At 45.1% G+C, this 21,936-nt stretch overlaps 1 pseudogene across 1 annotated transcript; it reads left to right on the top strand.

Moving 5' to 3' along the window:
- The first annotated feature begins 18,277 nt into the window (after nt 1-18,277).
- On the top strand, nt 18,278-21,483 carry LOC308616407 (mitochondrial transcription rescue factor 1-like; annotated as a pseudogene). The gene is made up of 2 exons: nt 18,278-18,427; nt 20,632-21,483. The product of its transcript is annotated as a mitochondrial transcription rescue factor 1-like (transcript).
- The last annotated feature ends 453 nt before the right edge of the window (nt 21,484-21,936 follow it).

Raw genomic sequence — 21,936 nt, 5'->3', positions numbered from 1 at the left:
TCCTTATTTATTTTCATTTTGGATGATCTGTCATTGGTGAAAGTGGGGTGTTTAAGTCCCCTACTATGATTGTGTTACTGTCAATTTCCCCTTTTATGGCTGTTAGTATTTGCCTTATGTATTGAGGTGCTCCTATGTTGGGTCCATAAATATTTACAATTGTTATATGTTCTTCTTGGATCGATCCCTTGATCATTATGTAGTGTCCTTCTTTGTCTCTTGTAATAGTCTTTGTTTTAAAGTCTGTTTTGTCTGATATGAGAATTGCTACTCCAGCTTTCTTTTGATTTCCATTTGCATGGAATATCTTTTTCCATCCCCTCACTTTCCATCTGTATGTGTCCCTTGGTCTGAAGTGGATCTCTTGTAGACCACATATATACAGATCTTGTTTTTGTATCCATTCAGCCAATCTATATCTTTTGGTTGGAGCATTTAATCCATTTACATTTAAGGTAGTTATTGATATGTATATTCCTATTACCATTTTCTTAATTGTTTTGGGTTAGTTATTGTAGGTCTTTTCCTTCTGTTGTGTTTCTTGCCTAGAGAAGTTCCTTTATCATTTGTTGTAAAGCTTGTTTGGTGGTGCTGAATTCTCTTAGCTTTTGCTTGTCTGTAAAGATTTTAATTTCTCCATCAAATCTGATTGAGATCCTGGTTGGGTAGAGTAATCTTGGTTGTAGGTTTTCCCCTTTCATCACTTTAAATATATTCTGCCACTCCCTTCTGGCTTGCAGAGTTTCTGTTAACCTTATGGGGATTCCCTTGTATGTTATTTTTCCCTTGCTGCTTTTAATATTTTTTCTTTGTATTTAATTTTGATAGTTTGATTAATATGTGTCTTGTTGTCTTTCTCCTTGGATTTATCCTGTATGGGATTCTCTGTGCTTCCTGGACTTGATTAACTATTTCCTTCCCCATATTAGGGAAGTTTTCAACTATAATCTCTTCAAATATTTTCTCAGTCCCTTTCTTTTTCTCTTCTTTTTCTTCTGGGACCCCTATAATTTGAATGTTGTTCATCACTGTTTGTGCTCTTTAGTTCTTCTAGGTCCTTGTTAAACGTTAAACGTTTCTTGTATTTTCTCCACTTTATTTCCAAGATTTTGGATTATCTTTACTATCATTATTCTGAATTCTTTTTCAGGTAGACTGCCTATTTCCTCTTCATTTGTTAGGTCTGGTAGGTTTTTACCTTGGTCCTTCATCTGCTGTGTGTTTCTCTGTCTTCTCATTTTGCTTAACTTACTGTGTTTGGGGTCTCCCTTTCGCAGGCTGCAGGTTCGTAGTTCCTGTTGTTTTTGATGTCTGCCCGCGGTGACTAAGGTTGGTTCAGTGGGTTGTGTAGGCTTCCTGGTGGAGGGGACTAGTGCCTGTGTTCTGGTGGATGAAGCTGGATCTTGTCTTTCTGGTGGGCAGGTCCACATCTGGTGGTGTGTTTTGGGGTGTCTGTGACCTTATTATGATTTTAGGCAGCCTCTCTGCTAATGGGTGGGTCTGTGTTCCTGTCTTGCTAGTTGTTTGGCATAGGCTGTCCAGCACTGTAGCTTGCTGGTCGTTGAGTGGGGCTGGGTCTTGGCGTTGAGATGGAGATCTGTGGGAGATTTTCGCCATTTGATATTATGTGGAGCTGGGGGGGTCTCTGGTGGACCAATGTCCTGAACTTGGCTCTCCCACCTCAGAGGCACAGCCCTGACGCCTGGCTGGAGCACCAAGAGTCTGTCATCCACACGGCTCAGAATAAAAAGGAGAAAAAAAGAAAGAAAGAAGGAGATAAAGTAAAATAAAATAGAATAAGATAAAATAAAATAAGATAAAATAAAATTATTAAATAAAAAATAAAAAAGTTATTAAAAAAATTTAAAAATTAAAAAAAGAAAGAAAGAAGAGAGCAACCAAACCAAAAAATAAATCCACCAATGATAACAAGCGCTAAAAACTATACTAAAAAAAAAACAATGGACAGACAGAACCTTAGGACAAGTGGTAAAAGCAAAGCTATACAGACAAAAGCACACACAGAAGCATACACATACAAACTCACTAAAAGAGAAAAAGGGAAAAAAAATATATATCGCTGCTCCCAAAGTCCACTTCCTCAATTTGGGATGATTTCGCTGTCTATTCAGGTATTTCACAGATGCAGGGTACATCAAGTTGATTGTGGAGATTTAATCCGCTGCTCCTGAGGCTGCTGGGAGAAATTTCCCTTTCTCTTCCTTGTTTGCACAGGTCCTGGGGTTCAACTTTGGATTTGGCTCCGCCTCTGCATGTAGTTCACCTGAGGGTGTCTGTTCTTCGCTCAGACAGGACGGGGTTAAAGAGACAGCTGATTCAGGGGTTCTGGCTCACTCAGGCCGGGGGGAGGGAGGGGTACGGAGTGCAGGGCGAGCCTGCGGTGGCAGAGGCCAATGTGACGTTGCACTAGCCTGAGGTGCGCCGTGCGTTCTCCCGGGGAAGTTGTCCCCGGATCACGGGACCCTGGCAGTGGTGGGTTGCACAGTCTCCCGGGAGGAGATGTGTGGATAGTGGCCTGTGCTTGCACACAGGCTTCTTGGTGGCGGCAGCAGCAGCCTTAGCATCTCATGCCCGTCTCTGGGGTCCGCACTGATAGCCGTGGCTCGCGCCCGTCTCTGGAGCTCCTTTAAGCGGTGCTCTTAATCCCCTCTCCTCACGCACCCCGAAACAAAGAGGCAAGAAACAGTCTCTTGTCTCTTCGGCAGGTCCAGACCTTTTCCCGGACTCCCTCCCGGCTAGCTGTGGCGCACCAACCCCTTCAGGGTGTGTTCACGCAGCCGACCCCAGTCCTTTCCCTGGGATCCGACCTCCGAAGCCCGAGCCTCAGCTCCCAGCCCCTGCCCGCCCGGGCGGGTGAGCAGACAAGCCTCTCGGGCTGGTGAGTGCTGGTCGGCACCGATCCTCTGGGCGGGAATCTCTCTGCTTTGCCCTCCGCACCCCTGTTGCTGTGCTCTACTCTGTGGCTCCGAAGCTTCCCCCCTGCCCAGCCCCCATCTCCGCCAGTGAAGGGGCTTCCTAGTGTGTGGAAACCTTTCCTCATTCACAGCTCCCTCCCAGAGGTGCAGGTCCCGTCCCTATTCTTTTGTCTCTGTTTTTGATTTTTTCTTTTGCCCTACCCAGGTACGTGGGGGAGTTTCTTGCCTTTTGGGAGGTCTGAAGTCTTTTGCCAACGTTCGGTAGGTGTTCTGTAGGACTTGTTCCACATGTAGACGTATTTCTGATGTATTTGTGGGGAGGAAGGTGATCTCCACGTCTTACTCTTCCGCCATCTTCTGTAATGATTTTTTATAAATAAAGTTTTATTGGCAGACAGACACACCCATTCATTTACACTTTGTCTATGGCGCTTCTGTGGGGGCAGAATTGATTGGATGTTATACAGACCATATGACTTGCAAAGCCTATGATGTTTATTACCTGGCCCTTGACAGAAACAGTGAGCCAGCGCTTGACATACACAATCACACTTTTTCATTTAGTGTTTTAATCTGTATTGTACCCACATGGTGCAAAATCTGCTAAATATAAAAAAGTAAGCAGGAAAAGCCCCTCCATCCCTGTCCTTTCAGGTGGGATCCCCACCCCCACAGAGAGCCCCTGTGATTTCTCTAGCATCTTTCCAGACAAGGTTTTAGTACACATAGAAGCAAATATTCTTCTAAAATATATATATATATATATACATATATATATACATATATATACACACATATATATATATATATATATATATATATATATTTATTTATTTATTTATTTTGCTGTGCCAGGTCTTAGTTGTGGTATACAGGATCTTCATTGCGGTGTGCAGGATCTTGTAGTTGCAGCATGTGGGATATTTTAGTTGTGGCATGCAGGATCTAGTTCCCTGACCAGGGATTGAACCTGGCCCCCCTGCATTGGGAGTGTGGAGTCTTAACCACTGGACCACCAGGGGAGTCCCCAGATATTCTTTTTCAATGCAATCTCATATGATTCTCACAAAATCCCCACAAGGTAAGAAGGATTAGCCCCATTTTATTGATGAGGAGACTGAGGCTTGTCTGAGGTTGCAGGCTGATAACGTGGAGTGGGGTCTGTTTGCTCTCCCAGGCGTTGGGACCCCAGGGTTCAGCTCCATCCTCCACACTTTGGCTTTGCAGCCTAGGGGTTCACCTAGTTGCTGAACTGAGGGTGCACTCACCTAGAGAGAAGCCCCCTCTACCCCACTTCTGTTGGCCCAAACCCACCACCATGGGCTGAGTTCTTCCTATTCCATTTCCACCCGCATATTTAAAAAACAATTTCAAGCATACACAAAGCAGAGAGAAAAATATGGTGAAAACTATGATGGACCCCCTGTTCCCATCACCCAATTTCTTCAATTAGCGATGTTGTGCTGTCATGTTCAGTTTCCTCTCCCTTTTTTGTTGCATTAAAAAAAATTGGCGGGAAATTCCCATCACATGAAATTAACCCTTTTAAAGTGAACAATTCAGAGCATTTAGTACATTCACAGTATCATGCCACTTCTCTTCTATCTAGTTCCAGAACATTTCCATCGCCCCAAAAAGTAGGCATCCCCTATCGCTCCATCTCCCTGCTCCTGGAAACTACCAGTCTACTCTCTGTCTCTTTGGATTTGCCTCTTCTGGACATTTCGTATAAATGTAATCATATCCTGTGTGACCTTTTATGTCCCCTATGTGTACCCTGGCTTCTTTCACTCAGCATAATGCTTCCAAGGTTCATCCATGTTGTAGCATGTATCAGTGTTTCTTTCTTTTTAATGGTTGAGTAATATTCCATTGCACAAAGGTGTTACTGAGTCCAAGCTCATACTGCTCACCACACGACAGGCCAATAAATCGAGAGACAAGTTGTTGGGGCAAGGAATAGCGACTTTATTTGGAAAGCCAGCAGACCGAGAAGATGGCGGAATAGTATCCCAAAGAACCGTCTTCCCTGAGTTAGAATTCAGGCTTCTTTTATACTGAAAGGAGAGGGGGTGGTTGCTACAAATTCCTTGGTGCCAGAATCCTTTGTTCCTGCATCTGTCCACGTAGGTCAGGTCACGATGTTTCTGTAAACCTCCAAGACAAATGATATTATTTTCTGTTCTGCGACTTTTTATCTCTATATGAATGGAAAAGTGTTATACCTTTAAAGGTCAGAGCCTTGAGAATGGGCTATCCAGTATATTTCAGTCTACAGGCAACGTTCTTAACTTGTAGCAAAAGCAATAGAATACAAAGGTTAAAGTAAAGGAAACAGACCCAATACGGTGTCACATTTGTGACTTCCCTATTTCAGAGGGACCACGTTTTGTTTATTTATTCATCGGTCAATGGATGTTTTGATGGTTTCCTGGAAACGACCCATCACCTCACCCATAAATACTTCAATATGCTTCTCTAACACATAGAGACTAAAAACAACAACATAATCAAAATACTACTAACAGGCTTTATAAAATGAACCCTAATTCTTTAAGATCCCCTAACACCCAGCCCAGGTTTGATTGCTCCTAACTGTCTAAACAATGCCACTTTCCCCCGTGAGGTAGATCCTCTCACTTTGACCCCACCTTGGGAAAAGCATGGGGCTTCTCTCTGCCCTAGATGCCTCTTATAAGAAAAACATACTGCTCACCTTTAAAAGGAGCCCCTTTTAAAAAGAGAAAGAGGGTCACCCCAGCTTTGGGAACCTAATTCTACGCATGCAGCAAACAAACCTATAAAACTTGCAATCAATTGCCTTTTTGCATCTAAAGACTCCAATTTTCTTCTCTCTGTCTTTGTGTTCAGATAATACAACCCCCTCTGCCTTAAGGGGGGAGGTAATGGGGTGGTGAGGAGAAGCTGTTTCGAGAGTGAACAGAAAAGACTTGGGGGGGGGCGGTTAGCATTGTTTTTGTAAGGGCATCAATAATGTAGGTTGCAATCTGGCAGAGGGGAGATGGTTAAATTATAAGTGTGATTCCGTATTCCCGCTGCTTCACGCCTGTTACACATGCCACCTCCTCAAACCCCCCCTCCGCAAACCCCCTAAGTAGAAGAGAAAGAGCTCTCCTGTTACCACCTTTCCTCTGCTCCTTAAGAGAAGCCGGTCTGAAAGGAGGTAGAGTGGGTGATAAACAGCATCCTTCCAGAGACTAGGGTCCTGCCCTGTGCTGGGAGGTTGAGGTGCAGTGTTAAGGGGTGGAGAGACGAGAGTAAGAATTCCCTTTATTTTCCTCTGAGAAGCAATGTGAGGACCAGGGGGCTGGATTTGTCTCCCTGTGCTGGGTTCCTGTGCAGTACTTCGCTGGAGATGATCAGGAGCTGATGTGATGCTAGTTCTCCCCTGTCTCCTCCCAGCATCAAGGAAACCTCCTCCTCCTTCGCTTTTTCCCCCCTGGCAGCTGGCACAGCAGCCCCACTTGGTGCCTGCCTTTGTGGGGAGCCCTCAGCTCGAAGAACAGCTGCTCTTGGCACCCCCTTTCTCTCCTCTCTCGGGGGCCCCCTTTTCCTTTTCCTTGGCAGGCAATGGATGCGTGGACTTCAGCTGGCTTGGAGCCCTGGGTGCTGACAAGGTGGGACCTTCAGGGCAGCTGGAGGACTCTTTGCGCTGCCCAGTAACCACACAGCCTGAGCCCCGGAGCCGATGCGATACAGGTGAGTGAGCGATACAAGATCCTGGGGGCAGAGTCCTGCAGGCAGTCTAATCTTTATTTCCTTGCTGCAACATTACCTGCATATGCAAAGGTAGAAACCCAATGACCCCCCCCCCGCTCCTATGAATAGCTTTTCTTTGGGGGTGGGCAGCTTCTCTTGGTGGGGGCAGACCCCTGATTTCCAGCTTATACTTGTTTCTTGATGAAAAATCCATTTTCTTTCAACTGCTCTTAGCCCCCTTGTAGTACTTGATGTCTCTGCCACCTGCCCTGGACATGTGACATTTCCCCAATGACTATAGTTTCCAAGCTAAGTCTAATTCTACTTTTTTATGTCCTCCCCACCCCATCACTCAAGTCTACATTAGTCTCTTTCTGCTTTAAGACCCAGGCAGGCTGGACAAGTGACAGAACTTGGAATCTTGCGCGCGCCCCACTCCCCTATTGCCTACAGCTTTGTTGCGGGAGGCGGTCCCCGAAACAAAAGTTTGCGACGCCCGTGTAGCCGGGGTCCTTGTTTGCTGTGCTCAACGCAGCGTGAATGCGTTGGAAAAAGGGAGATGGCAGATGGCTGTTGAGGATAATTACACCGTCTTAGGAAACCAGTTGTTCCGTTTAATATTTAACATTCTCCCCTCCCTTGCTCCGAATGAAAAGCAGAGACAGCACTGACACCCCTCTAGACCAACCCCTCCCTTTTTAAAAATGTTTGGACAGAGTTGACTCTCCGGGGGGCTTTCATTTCTCAAGAAGTGGGAGAGACAGAATCCCTCTCCTCTCTCGCTCTCTCTCCGCTGACAGCTTCCGAGAACACGTGGCTGCCGCGGCTGGTGGGGGCACAAGGGGAAGCGCCCCGCGGGCTGGGCTCCTCTGCCTTTTCAGGGGCTCCTGCTTTCGGGTCTCCTGAGAGACTGAGCTGGGAGAAGCAACCAGAATAGAATGTAAACAGGAGGACAGAATACCTTCCCAGAGGCAGTAACCTCTGTTGAGGGTAAACGGACAGGAAGGGAGAGCTCATTCCTGTGCCCCATCTCTCCTTGGCTCCAAGCAAAGGTGCACTGAGGGTGGGGGGTCTCCACTAGGTATCCGGGCTCCATCCTGAGTTTCCTGTTCTGAGTTGACAACTTCAGGGCAGACTTGCCATTTCCCATGCGGGCTCTTTCAAAGGACAGTCCTAGGTGGGGAGAGGACGGGGGTAAGGTGGGGAGGAGGAGTCTAGGGTGTCTGTGGCTGACGCTGGCCCCTCATCCCCTACTTGGCTTCTAGTCCTTCCAATACCAAGCCCAGGCTGCAGGAAGTCTCCCAACTCCAGCCATCTTAGTAGCTGACTATTCTGTTGATATCGCTTTCCTCCAAGACACAGGGATTTGCAGAGAAACATAAAGATGTCACTCAGGGCAAATGCCATCCTCCCTCTAGATAAGACTGGTTTAATTCAATGCTGCCCCTTCCCGTCCCCCAAAGTAAGGGGAAAGATCAGGACCGGGGTTCTGGAGGCCAAGGGCACATTTGACATTGAAAAAATTACTGGGTAAATGACCTGCAAAGTAATGCCAAGTGCAGCTCTTGGACATCACATGCTCCGGCAGAGGGTTTGACTTATTTATTTTATTATTCTTTTTGAAATGTTAGCTTACAGGACCAGAGGGCCCTTAATGGCCAAGGGCAAGTGAGGGAAGATTCTATTCCAGGATCTTTCAATCCCCCTGTCTTCATAGTGACAGACAGGCAAGGGCTCTTGGCAAGCTCTCCTACCCCTTCCGGCAAGGCCAAGCCTGTCTGATGGCGGCCAGTGAGCCTGACTTAACCAAGTGGGAGGGGCCACTGGTCAGAATCTCCAGACCTTCTTCTCAAAGTGCAGACCTTGGACCAGCACCCTCTGGGAATGCAGAGTCTTGGGGCCCACTCAGCCCTGAGTTAGAATCTGCATTTGAACAGGATTCCGGGGCAGCTAAGTGCTGGTCAGAGTCTTAGAAACCCTAAGGGCATCACTCAGCCCCTCTGTGCTTCAGTGTTCCTAGCTGATGATCAGGCTAACCATGGCAACCCAGTGGTAGTGGTCCTGGGAGGCCAGGCCAGGTGATGCTCAGTGCTGGGCACATAGTAGGTGCTCACTAAATCTTGGCCACATTTTTTGCTGTTGATGTTCTTGCAAGAGTTGATCAATGTAATTTGGTTTAAAATTTTTTTTTCTTTATTTTTTATTTTATTAACCATTCAGACCTACTAGAGAATGGACTTGAGGACACCGGGAGGGGGAAGGGTAAGCTGGGACAAAGTGACATATATACTCTACCAAATGTAAAACCAATAGCTAGTGCGAAGCAGCTGCATAGCACAGGGAGATCAGCTTGGTGCTTTATGACCGCCTAGAGGGGTAGGATAGGGAGGGTGGGAGGGAGGGAGACGCAAGAGGGAGGAGATATGGGGATATATGTATATGTATAGCTGATTCACTTTTTTATAAAGCAGAAACTAACACACCATTGTAAAGCAATTATACTCCAATAAAGATGTTAAAAAAAGAAAAAAATTAAAGTATAGTTAATTTACAATGTTGTGTTAGTTTTAGGTATACAACAAAGTGATTCTTTCCCACTAAGATCTTTTCTGACCACCTTCTCTAAATGACATTCTCCTTCCTGTTCCTTTTCCTCCTCTCCTGTTTTCTTTCCTCCATCTGCATATTTTACTTGTTTATCTTGTTTCTTGTCTGTCTCCCCCACTAGAATGTGAGTTTCATGAGGGCAGGGACCATGTCTGTTTTGTTCACTGCTGGGTCCCCAGTGTCTACAACAGTGCCGGACACACAGTAGGTGCTTAATGAATATTGCTGAATGAATGAATGAATGAATGAGTGATGGGGAGGGTAATAGAGCCATGAAACTGAAGTTGGGAGAAGGATTCAGCTTGAGATTCAGTGGCTCGTGTGGATCCTGCCCACCAGCTTAAGCCCTGGAGGTCTCCCATCCTTTCTCCTTCCTAAATCCCAGTCAGGGTCCTGAAGCCGCGAAAATCATCCAGCAATCCCAGGGGATCTGTTCATCCTGGTGAGAGGGAGTGTGTGTATCCCTGTGCTGTGATGGGCAATTGAACGAGCGGGTGAAAAATGAGACCAGCTGTGACATGGTTTCTTCTCACCAGGGGATGGACCTTTGCAGCCGTATTCAGGGCTATGCTGGCGTGCTGGTCTCAGCCTAGCCTTCAGCCTTTGCCATCTGGCCTGGTATTTTATTTAGCTCTGTTCTCATGTATGTGGGGCAATTCTGGAGTTTGGCCCCAAGCGATGAGAGCTCTTGTTGGCTCTGGCTTTTTCATTTCACCTTGCTCTTAGCTTCTCTTTCAGAGGTGGGGTATGGGGTGAATTCACACTGCCTGAGATGGGGTGGCTTTGGGTTGTCTGAATCAGCATGAAAGCTCTGGTCTGTGTCTAGATCTACTTATTGGTGCTCTCAATAAGTGGGTATTTGATGCTGGGAGGCAAGAAAGCTGAAATTCTGGGGTAACTGTGAATATTTAAGTACCTTAAGAAGATGGGGGGTTGGAATTCCCTGGCTGTCTAGTGGTTAGGACTTCGAGCTTCCACTGCAGGGGGCACGGGTTTGATCCCTGGTCAGGGAGCTAAGATCCCGCATGCTGTGCAGTGCGGCCAAAATAAATTAAAAAAAAAAAATCAGAATTCCCTGGCAGTCCAGCGGTTAGGAATCTGTGCTCTCACTGTTGGGTTCAATCCCTGCTTGGGGAACTAAACTCCCACAAGCCACGTGGCATGGCCCAAAAAAAAGAAGATGTGTGGATGTTTTTGGGTCACCTGTTAAGAGTTTTTTTGTTTTTTGTTTTGTTTTAATTTATTTTATTTTTGGCTGAGTTGGGTCTTCGTTGCTGTGCGCAGGCTTTCTCTGGTTGCGGCGAGCGGGGGCTACTCTTCGTCGTGGTGTGCAGGCTTCTCATTCCAGTGGCTTCTCTTGTTGTGGAGCATGGGCTCTAGGCACGTGGGCTTCAGTAGTTGTGGCACACGGGCTCAGTAGTTGTGGTGCACGGGCTTAGTTGCTCCACGGCATGTGGGATCTTCCAGAACCACGCCTCGAACCTGTGTCCCCTGCATTGGCAGGCGGATTCTTAACCACTGTGCCACCAGGGAAGCCCCTGTTACGAGTTTTTCTACACTTTTTTTTTTTTTTGGTAAAACAGACATAACATAACATTTACCATTTTAACAATTCTTCAGTGATATCGTGTACATTCATAATGTTCTGCATCCCCACCATCATCCCCAGAACTTGTTCATCTTCCCAGACTGAAACTCTGTCCCCGTTAAACACTAATTCCCATTTCCCCTTCTCCCAGCCCCTGGCACCCAGCATTTTACTTTCTGCCTCTATAATTTGACCTCATATAAGTGGAATCAAACAGTACTTGTCCTTTTGTGACTGGCCTCCTTCACTGAGCATAATGTCCTCAAGGTGCATCCATGTGGTAGCATGTATCAGGATTTCCTTCCTTTTCAAGGCCAAATAATATCCCCTTGGATATTTTGTTTATCCATTCATCCATCGATGTACATTTGGATTGTTTCCCTGTTAACAGTCAACACTCCCACTAACAGTGCATGAGGGTTCCCTTTTCTCCGTATCCTTGTGACCGTATGTCATCTCTTGTCTTTTTGATGATGGTCATTCTAAAGGGTGTGAAATGATAACTCACTGTGGTTTTGATTTGCATCTCCCTGATGATTAGTGATGTTGAGCACATTTTCATGTGACTGTTGGCTATTTGGATGTCTCCTCTAGAAAAAAATGTCTATTTAGTTCCTCTGCCGATTTTTTAATCAATTTTTTTGTTTGTTTTGCTACTGAGTTGTATGAGTTCTTTATAGATTCTGGATACCAACCCCTTATCCCATATATAGTTTGCAAATATCCTTTCCCATTCTGTAGATTGCCTTTTTGTTTTGCTGATGGCTCCTTTTGCTGTACAGAAGCTTTTTAGTTTGATGCAGTCCCACTTGTTGATTTTTGTTTTTATTGCTCCCTGTTAAAAGTTTTTACTTCTAGGTAGAGTCTTAACACTTGCTACTTACCTGGCTACCTGCTCTGGAGATTGTTTGTTCAGGGTCCGGAAATCACTTTTACTATCAGCCAAATAAAACATCTGGAAAGTGACGAATGCACTTGAAGGTCAGTTAAAAATGACATTTGGATTAGCTTCACCTTGGTTGTTAGAAACCACGGTCTGTTGAATTTCACACTCTTCAGCCTAGAACTCAGGAGGGGATACCTTTTTCCGTGGGTCTTAGCAACCCTTGTTTTGTCTGGGGCTAGATTAAGATGGCTTATTGACAGATCTTAGCACACAGAGCAAGACTGGAAGGAATGAAACTGCCTAACAGAAGCTCAAACAACAAGTAGAAGAAAGAGAATGAAGGCTGAGAGAGAGAACAAGAGGAAAGAGGTGAAAGGAAAAGATTTCTTGCAGAGACGCTATAATTAGCTCTCTTTCTTTTTTTTTAACATCTTTATTGGAGTATAATTGTTTTACAATGGTGTGTTAGTTTCTGCTGTACAGCAAAGTGAATCAGCTATACGTGTACATATATCCTCATATCCCCTCCCTTTTGTGCCCCCCTCCCACTCTCCCTATCCCACCCCTCTAGGTGGTCACAAAGCACCAAGCTGATCTCCCTGTGCTATGCGGCTGCTTCCCACTAGTTATCTATTTTACATTTGGTAGTGTATATATGTCAATTCTACTCTCTCGTTTAGTCCCAGCTTACCCTTCCCCCTCCCTGTGTCCTCAAGTCCATTCCCTACATCTGCATCTTTATTCCTGTCCTGCCCCTAGGATCATCAGAACCATTTTTTTAAGATTCCATGTATATGCGTTAGCCTACGGTATTTGTATTTTTCTTTCTGACTTACTTCACTCTGTATGACAGACTCTAGGTCCATCCAGCTCACTACAAATAACTCAGTTTCACTTCTTTTAATGGCTGAGTAATATTCCATTATACATATGTGCCACATCTTCCTTATCCATTCATCTGTTGATGGACACTTAGGTTACTCCCATGTCCTGGCTATTGTAAATAGCGCTGTAATGAACACTGTGGTACATGTCTCTTTTTGAATTATGGTTTTCTCAGGGTATATTCCCAGTAGTGGGATTGTTTGCTGGGTCATATGGTAGTTCTATTTTTAGTTTTTTAAGGAACCTCCATACTGTTCTCCATAGTGGCTGTATCAATTTACATTCCCACCAACAGTGCAAGAGGGTTCCCTTTTCTCCACACCCTCTCCAGCATTTACTGTTTGTAGATTTTTTGATGATGGCCATTCTGACCAGTGTGAAGTGGTATCTCATTGTGGTTTTGATTTGCATTTCTCTAATGATTAGTGATGTTGAGCATCTTTTCATGTGTTTGTTGGCAATCTGTATGTCTTCTTTGGAGAATTGTCTATTTAGGTCTTCTGCCCATTTTTGGATTGGGTTGTTTGTTTTTTTGATATTGAGCTGTATGGTTAGCTCTCTTTTTAATGAACGCTTTGGTGTTCTCAACAGGATGCCACACCTGTGTAGATTCCCCTTGAATGCAAAGATTTCAGAGCGCAAGAAAATCATTCATTGAAGGAAACCAGTGTTGCTTCCATCAAGTAGTATATTAGTTAGGGAAGGGCTATGGACTTACTGATGTCCCCCTAAATTCATATGTTGAAGCCCTAACCCCCAGTGGGATGGTATTTGGAGATGGGAGGTAATTAGGTTTAAACAAGGTCATGAGGTCGGGGCCCTCATGATTGGATTAGTGCCCTTATAAGAAGAGATACTAGAGAACTCGTTCTCTCTCTCTTTCTCCTCCATGTGAGGATACAGAGAGAAGGTGGTCATCTACAAACCAGGAGGAGAGCCCTCCCCAGGAACTGACCTCGTCTTGGACTTCCAGCTTTTTTAACTGTGAGAAAGTAAATGTTTGCTCTTTAAGCCACTCAGTCTATGATATTTTGTTATGGCAGCCCGAGCTGACTAAGTCAGGAATGCTGCTGTAACAGGTAGGTTCCCAGTTGGATAAAAAGTTAAACACAGCAGAAGTTTGTTTCTAACTCACCTGATTGCCCTGGGAGGGTGTTCTTATTCAGCGGATGGCTCTCCTCCTCCAGACAGTGACTCAGGGACCCAAGCCACCATGCTTTCGTGGCTCCACCACAGAGGGGGTCCTTAGTGTCTTCCCTATCTAGCCAGGAGAGGAGAAAGGGAACTTATTGAGGGCACACCTGCTTCTTAAATCTTTGGCCCAGTGTGATACTCTACACTTCTGCTCACATTCCATGGGTAAAAATGAGTCACATGGCCATACCAATTCAAGAGGAGCTGGGAGTTTAGTCCCTGATCACTGTCTATTCCCCAGGGTGTTGCCTTCATTTTGGTGGCAGTATCTGTCAAATTTTAAAACGTACATAATCTTTAAAATATTGATAGCAAGGCCACTTCTAGAATTCATCCTACAGAAAAACTTGTAGCAGCTTCATGGGGATTTATGTACAAAATGATGGCTACAACATTTTGAGGAACAGCAAAAAATGAAAAAGAGCCAGATGTCCACACTAGATAAATTCTATGGAGTCATTAGAAAACACTATAGGAACTGGTGCAGAATGTCACTTAAGATATATTATTAAGTGCAAAAAAAGTCACAGACTTTTATGTATATATGTTTATGTACATATATGCATCTATATAGATACCTGTATATATGGATACATATAAATAATCTCACAGTTTTTACAAATTCTGTAAAAAATTATTCTACATGATTGGGATTGTGTATTAGTTTCTTTGTGCTGCCATATCAAATTACCACAAAATGAGTAGCTTACCAACAGTGCGCATTTATGATCCCACAGATTCCATGGGTTGAAAGTCTGGTAGGCTTGGCAGGGTTGCAATCAAGGTGTTGGTGGGCTGTGGGCTTTCTGGACACTCTGAGAAGAATCGGTTTGCTTGTTCATTCAGGCTGTTGGCAGAAGTTGGTATGAAGCTGTTGCAGGACTGGGATCCTGTTTCCTTGTTGGCTGGAGGCCGGAGGTTGTTCTCAGCTTCTAGAGGCCACCAGCATTCCTTGGTTTGTGGTTCCTTCATCTCAGAACTGATGACCATGGGTCAAGTCCCTCTCATGCCTCTTATCTCTCCTGCCTCATCTTCCGTAGCATCTCTGACCTATTCTTCTGCCTCCCACTTCTACTTTTAAAGGCCTATGTGATGACCTTGCGCCCATAGGGATAACCCAGGATACTGTCCCTATTTTAAAGCATGTAACCTGGTTCCACTTTCTTTTGCCATGTTATGTAACATATTCATGTGCCAAGATCATGGGGGACAAAATCCTTCCTACCCCAGATTGTTTATGGTTTGGGAGAAGTGGGCCTGGCACGGAAAAAGCTCAGTGTCAGACTCTGGGTTGGACCTCAGAGAGAGGCCTTGGGAGTCCCAGGAAACCTGGATCTACATCCCTGACCTGTCTGCTCCAGGCTGATTGACCTTGAGTGAGCCATAGCACCTCTCTGAACCTCAGTGTTATCTGTAACACAAGGGAGTAGATTTCCCACTTCCTCTGGGACTTGTGTTTGGGTGGGGAGATCTGGCTTATATCCCTTTTTCTGCCCAATTCAAAGCTTGATTGTAAGGAGGAAGGGCATATCTAATTTCTCTTAATGAATTTAGTATGATTATTTTAGCTTTAAAAATATTCGTAATGATGTAACAAATATGCAGAAAACTGCACAAATGAATTTTTACACACGTCTGTATACTGTTTCCCCACCATCACCAAGGTAAAGGGTTAAGGAATTTCCATCCCCTCAGTGGGTTGTCAGGTTAAGCAAATTAAAAAAATATAGGAGACCGCTAGTTAAATTTGAATTTCAGATAAACAATGAATAGATTTTTATCATAAGTATATCTCATATAGCTAGACATCCTGTGTTTTATCTGGCAGTCCTACTAGTAGGCTCCCTTGTTGTTTTAGCCCAACACCCCCTCCACCCCAAAGGTCAACAGTATTCTGACTCTCATCACCATAGATTAGTTTTACCTGTTTTTGAACATTATCAGTGGAATCACACAGTGGGTCCTGCTCTGTGTCCATCTGTGAGAATCATCCACACTGCCTGTGGCATATTCCTTTTCATTGCTGTGTAGTATTCTATTTGATGGATGCATCACACCCTATTTTACTATTTTCTTGTTGTTGGACCTTTGGGTTGTTTCCAGTTTTAAGCTACTATGAATAGAGCTTTATGAACATTACTTTCAGTGGCTAGATGCACTTAGGAGTGAAATTACTGGCCATTTTTAGTTTAAAAATTTTCCTCCCAAATGGACAAAAAAGACATCCTCCCACACCAGTGAATAGATTGAAGCCTTGTGGGGTTACATTCCAGGCTCTGCCTGGTCTTATTTTTGTTTCCTGGATGAAGGAACTCATGGGGCATTTTTGAGTTCCCATCCTCTCTAATGTGTTTAAGGAGCCTGTGAAGTTTTAGAGAATGTTTTTCCTCTACTTTTATTTTAATTTTATTTTATTTTTGTATTAAATTTTTAAAAATCACACTTTATTTTTATTTATTTTTTTGGCTGTGCTGTGTGGCTTGTGGGACCTTATTGATAGTTCCCCAACCAGGGATCGAACCCGGGCCCTCAGCAGTGAGAGGGGGGAGTCCTAACCACTGGACTGCCAGGGAATTCCCTTAATTAATTTTTTTATTGAAGTATAGTTGATTTATAATGTTATATTAGTTTCAGATATACGGAAAAGCGCAATATATATATATATTCCTTTTCAGATTCTTTTCCCATATAGGTTATTACAGAATATTGAGAATAGTCCCCTGTGCTCTACAGTAGGTCCTTGTTTATCTTTCTTATATGTAGTAGTGTGTGTCTGTTACTTCCAAAATCCTAATTTGGAATCCTATCCCTCCTATCCCTCCCCGCTATCTTTCCTCTTTGGTAACCATAAGTCCTCTATTTTTAGGTGCCATATCTTTTACTAATTTTTAGTAGTTTCACCTGTGGGTGGTGAAGCCTGGTGCCCAGCCCAGCTGTGTAAATGTCCCTGTCCATGTGGGGGTGGTACACAGAAGGCCCCCAGACTTCCTTGCTGTCCCTCCCTCCCTGCTCTTCCCCCTGTAGCTCCTGGACCAGCCTGTATTAATCAGGAGCATCTTCAGGTGCCATCTGGTTGCTATGGCAACTCAGGCTGGTCCAGGCTTGGCAATGGGGGTCAACCCCCCTCTCAAGTGTGGTTTCAGTTTGGATTCGGGGAAGTAGACACACGCGATACCTGGTACTTCAGGGAAGTTCTATTCTGATTACATTGACAGTAAGGTTTTTTTGTGGCCTCAGGCTTAATGCCACTTCTTTTCTTCTATTTGCTTTTTCCTCATTGTCATCTCTTTGCACCGTCTATTCGTGGAAACTGGCTGCTTCTAGGGGAAGAAAACCCTACATGCTTTGCCATTTTCTCTGTACTGTGGTTGGACAAACAGAGAGAGGGAACAGCACACCTCGTCACGGGGCCCCACAGGTGCCAGGGAAGGACACCTGGCTGGAAGTGCCCGTTGGCTGGGGATGTGTTTATTTCCTGTGTGTACACACAGGACAGGTGGGGCTCTGTTGTTAAAAGCACCTGTGAGGGCTCTGCAGAGCACACTCGATGGTGTTGCTTGAGCAGCTGTTCCCCGCCCTCCCCCAGCTTCCAGGCTCCACCCACCTGCCACAATATCAACCTGAGAGCCAGTATTAACCAAGTGCTTTCCATGGCCTGGTGCTGTGCTCAGGGTGCTGCCTTCCCACGGGTTAACCCACTGACCCCTCACAATGGCTCTCTGTACTATTTATGATTATCCCCACCTTGTGCAGGAGAAAACAGAGTCTCAGAGAATTAAGTAATGCTGGGGACCACACAGCTAGTTGATTGTGTGCTGGGGCTGGACCTGGCTCTGGAATAAGTCTTCTTTCCTACCACACTTCATCCCTTCCTTACTTAGGAGAAGTCCTGGAGCCCCGGCAGCAGTTTTCTAGGTGCTTGATGATGTTTTCTTGGGTAGACGCATCCCTAAGACCATTCATTCATTCATTCAGGTAAGAAATATTTAAGGTGTCAGGGACCCAATGGCAAACAAAACAGGTCAAGATCCTTGTATGTATGGCACCAACATCCCGAGACAAAAAGCCCCACAAGGAAGACCTCATTGAAGCTGTGGTGGGGAGTGCCTGCATCTGACCACAGCCTAAATGACGAGAGGGAGCTGAACCATCAGAGATGAGGGGAAGAGCATTCAAGGAAGAGAGAACAGCATTTACAAAGGCGGAATGAGCTTGGCAGAGCCCAGGAATGGCAAAGCCAGTGAATGTGGAGCTTAGAGGGCAAGAGGGAGAAGGGAAAGGGAAAGGGTCATGCAGATAGGGCAGCCTGTAGGGTATAGCTTTTATTTCTATAACAGCAAAAGAGCTGACTGACTCTTTTCAGAAGGACCCCACTGACTGCAGAGCAGAACGCAGGCTGGGAGTGGGGAGTGAGGAAGCCAACTGACCCGGGAGAGGCAACTTCCCAAGTCCAGGCCAGCAATGAGGGAGGCTGTGCTGTGGCAGGAAGTGGTCGGATTCAGAATCTATTTTGGACACAAGTTGATGGGATCCGCTGATGGGTTTGAGTCAGATAGTGAAGGGAAAGGGAGAACCATGAGTGATGATTCAGTGTGTGATATGGGCATCAAGGTAAATCAGGGGGGCCTGTGATGAGATGGGGGAGACTGGGAGCAAAGTGCTGTAGGAAAGCGGCAGGGAAGGGAACATCCTGTCTTGGGCCTGTGGGACCAGCAGGTGGATGTCTCAAAAGATGTCACCTGGGTGTGTGCCTTAGGTTTTCCTGCTCCTCCTCACATCTTCCCAGGTACAAATTCTCCTTCTGTAGGCATCTGGAACTTTTTCCATCAAGCTTGGGCTCTGGGGTTTTAGTTGTGTTGGAGATACTACATGGCACACCCAAACTGTAAGCTGGGCTCTTTCTTTCTTTTTAATTGTTATTATTTTTGGCTGTGCCACGGAGTGTGTGAGATCTTAGTTACCCGACCAGGGATTGAACCGCCCCCCGCCCCCACTGGAAGCTCAGAGTCTTAACGACTGGACTGCCAGGGAAGTCCTCATGGGTCTTTTTTTTCTTGATTTTTATTTCAGGATAGTTGATTTACAATGTTGTGTTAGTTTCAGGTGTACAGCACAGTGATATATATATATATATATATATATTTTTATTTAGATTCTTTTCCCTTATAGATTATTACAAAATATTAAGTATAGTTCCCTGTGCTGGATTCTTTCTTTAATATTGACACAGTAAGCACATTTTGGGGAGTGGGAGGGGAGACTCCCAGAAGTAGAAATGGAACCTAGTAGCAAGACACTTGAACCCACATTTTGTCTTCAGTTTTATTTCTGTAAAATGGGAAGGAAAATGCCTTCCAGTGTAAGTGCTTATGAAAGGAGTAATGGATTTTTTTCAATGTGAAGGGCATGTATTTGGAAAACCACAAAAGGCTGTATAAATTCCCGATCATCGGCGATTAAGAGTAAGGTTTCATGGGGGTAAATTGAAGCTTAAAGGTGTCATGAAGATAGGTCTATTAAACTCCATTAGTTACAAGATTTGAAAAAAAAACACAACCCTACTCAGAGGGTAACAGCATTCATTAAACTGATACTGAGTTGGTCTTCTTAGGAGAGGCTGGGAGAGCTCTCATTTCTTTGAAGGCTTTAAGCAGAGCAAGAGGAAATAGTCAGGAGGGAGATTAGCCTCTATTCCCACACCTGGTTCTTTGCACCCATCTCCTTACACCTCTGGGTGTTGAGGTGACTCTTGCAATATTTGTGTATGAGATTTAGGCTCCTAATTCTACTTCATTCATGCTGGCCTTCCAGTGGGTTTACTTTTCTTGGACAGACACTGGGAGGCTAGTGGTGGGGGCTGATAGGTGGAAACAATCAGTCTGAGGTTAAAAATATGCTGTTGGGTGAGCTGTGGATCTGAAAGCCATGGGCCATCTCACTCCTAGAAGAACCAAGGTCCTGAGTGATTTGCCCTGTCACCTCCCCGCCCTCATCTCCTCTACTCTCCTCCTCACTCACAGCTACCCAGGCCCCTTCATTGTTCCTTGAGCAAGTCACACACAGCCATGCCTCGGGACCTTTGCATGTTCTGTTCTCTCTGCCTGGAACACTCTTCTCTCAGATACCCAGCAGAACTACTCCATCACCCCCTTCAGGCCTCTGCTCAGGTGTCACCTCCTCAGTGAGGCCATCTCTGACCCCCTATTTAATACAATAATCAGCCCACCCACCACTTCCTGTCATCCTCTGCGGTGAGCGGAATTGTATCCCCTGCCCCCAAATTCATATGTTGAAGTTCTAACCCACAGTAGCATGTGACTTTATTTGGAGAGAGGGTCTTTTAAAGACATAATTAAGGCTCCTCTTCCCTGCCTACACTCCTGCCAGGTCTCCCTGTGAGTCTCTCGCATCCTGCCCGGGTCTGGCCAGCTTGGGATGCCCTGTGGACCCCGGGGGCTGTAGGGTCCGTGGGAGCCCAATGGGCTGAGACTGTCTGCCCCTGGGCCTGGCTGCTCCTGCTGGCTGCAGGCACAGATCGGGAGCTCAAAGATGCTGGTGTCCAGTTTCCCTTGACCTTGAGGACCCGGGAAGGTCATTTGCACCATGGCTATGGCTAGTGTCAGATTGCCCAGCAGTGTTTAAAGAAAGTCAGATGCCTGGATTGGATGCTGCGGAGACACCGTCACACAAACACTGTGCTTCTTGGAATCAATACTTTTGTTTTTCTAGTACCAAGTTAAATGCGTCACATTATAAAACTTTTTTGGTTTTTTGGCCGTACTGCACAGCTTGCAGGATCTTAGTTTCCCGAACAGGGATTGAACCGGTTGCAGTGGAAGCATAGAGCCCTGATCACTGGACTGCCAGGGAATTCCCATAAAACACTTTTCTGTAACATTGTCTCACTGAGACTCCCAAGGCTTTTAATATCTCCAGAATATATTTTCCAATTTTCCATAAGACTCAAAAGTCATATAAGCTCTAAGGAATCCACTAAAAAGACTCTTCAAAAAGTAGAAGATGGAGGGGACTCTGATGAAGAGAATGACCATAATGAGTGAGCAGGAAGAGAAGCCTGAGGACGACCCACTGTGGTCAAAGACTATAAAGACCTGAGCAAAAGTAGCTCAGTCTTTTCAGTATGATGTTATTCAGAAGCTAGGCCTAGATGTCAGAAGAAATAAAGTAAACCCCACAAAGGTGAACTCAGGCTAAATGGGGGAAAATTATGGAAGAAAAGCAGAATGGTGAAAGTGGGAGATAGGTTGGATCTTCTAATGGGAGAGGATAAAGAAGCAGAAACAGAGACGGTGATGCAGATTCTCCTGGAAAAAAAAAAAAGTGTTTAGAAAGAAGACTGGCAGTGAGAAATACAGAGTGGTGTTACGACAGTGGAAGAAACTGAAATTGCCTAAAAAGAGTATGCTCAAATAAATGGATTCCTTTCCAGCAATAAACCTGCTTTCTAGTGGTGGGGGAAGGGGCCAGGTTAAAAAGAGGATATTTTCCTTTTTTTTTTTTTTTTCCTGTACACCGGCCTCTCACTGTTGTGGCCCCTCCCGCTGCGGAGCACAGGCTCTGGACTGGCACGGGGTTACGAACCCGTGTCCCCTGCATCGGCAGGCGGACTCAACCACTGCGCCACCAGGGAAGCCCAAGAGGAGTTTTTAAAAAAATAAAGTTCTCCTACCATTTGGGGGAAAAAGAAAAAAAAAAAGAGGTAATTAAGGTAAAATGAAGAGGAAATTAGGACACAGACATACCCAGAGGGGAGACCATGTGAAGACACAGGGAGAAGCCAGCCATCTATAAGCCAAGGAGAGGCCTCAGAAGAAACTATCCCTGCTAACACCTTGATCTCAGACTTGCAGCCTTCAGAATTGTGAAGAAATAAATTTCTGTTGTTTAAGGCACTCTGCATGTGGTACTTTGTTATGGCAACTCCAGCAAATGAATATACCTTTCCTGCTTAATTACCCTCCACTGCACTTTTCAACTCCTAATCTCCACATGACGTACTTATTTTGTTCAACGTCCACCTCACCTTCTAGAACCTCCATTCCACGAAGAGGGAAACATCTGCGTGTCTCATTTACACTGTGTCCCCAGCACCCAGTGCA

Source organism: Mesoplodon bidens (genome assembly GCF_964165515.1).
Source record: "Mesoplodon bidens genome assembly, chromosome: 4".
In the NCBI taxonomy this organism is placed as follows: Eukaryota; Metazoa; Chordata; class Mammalia; order Artiodactyla; family Ziphiidae; genus Mesoplodon; species Mesoplodon bidens.
This window is presented reverse-complemented; position numbering and strand designations above follow the sequence as displayed.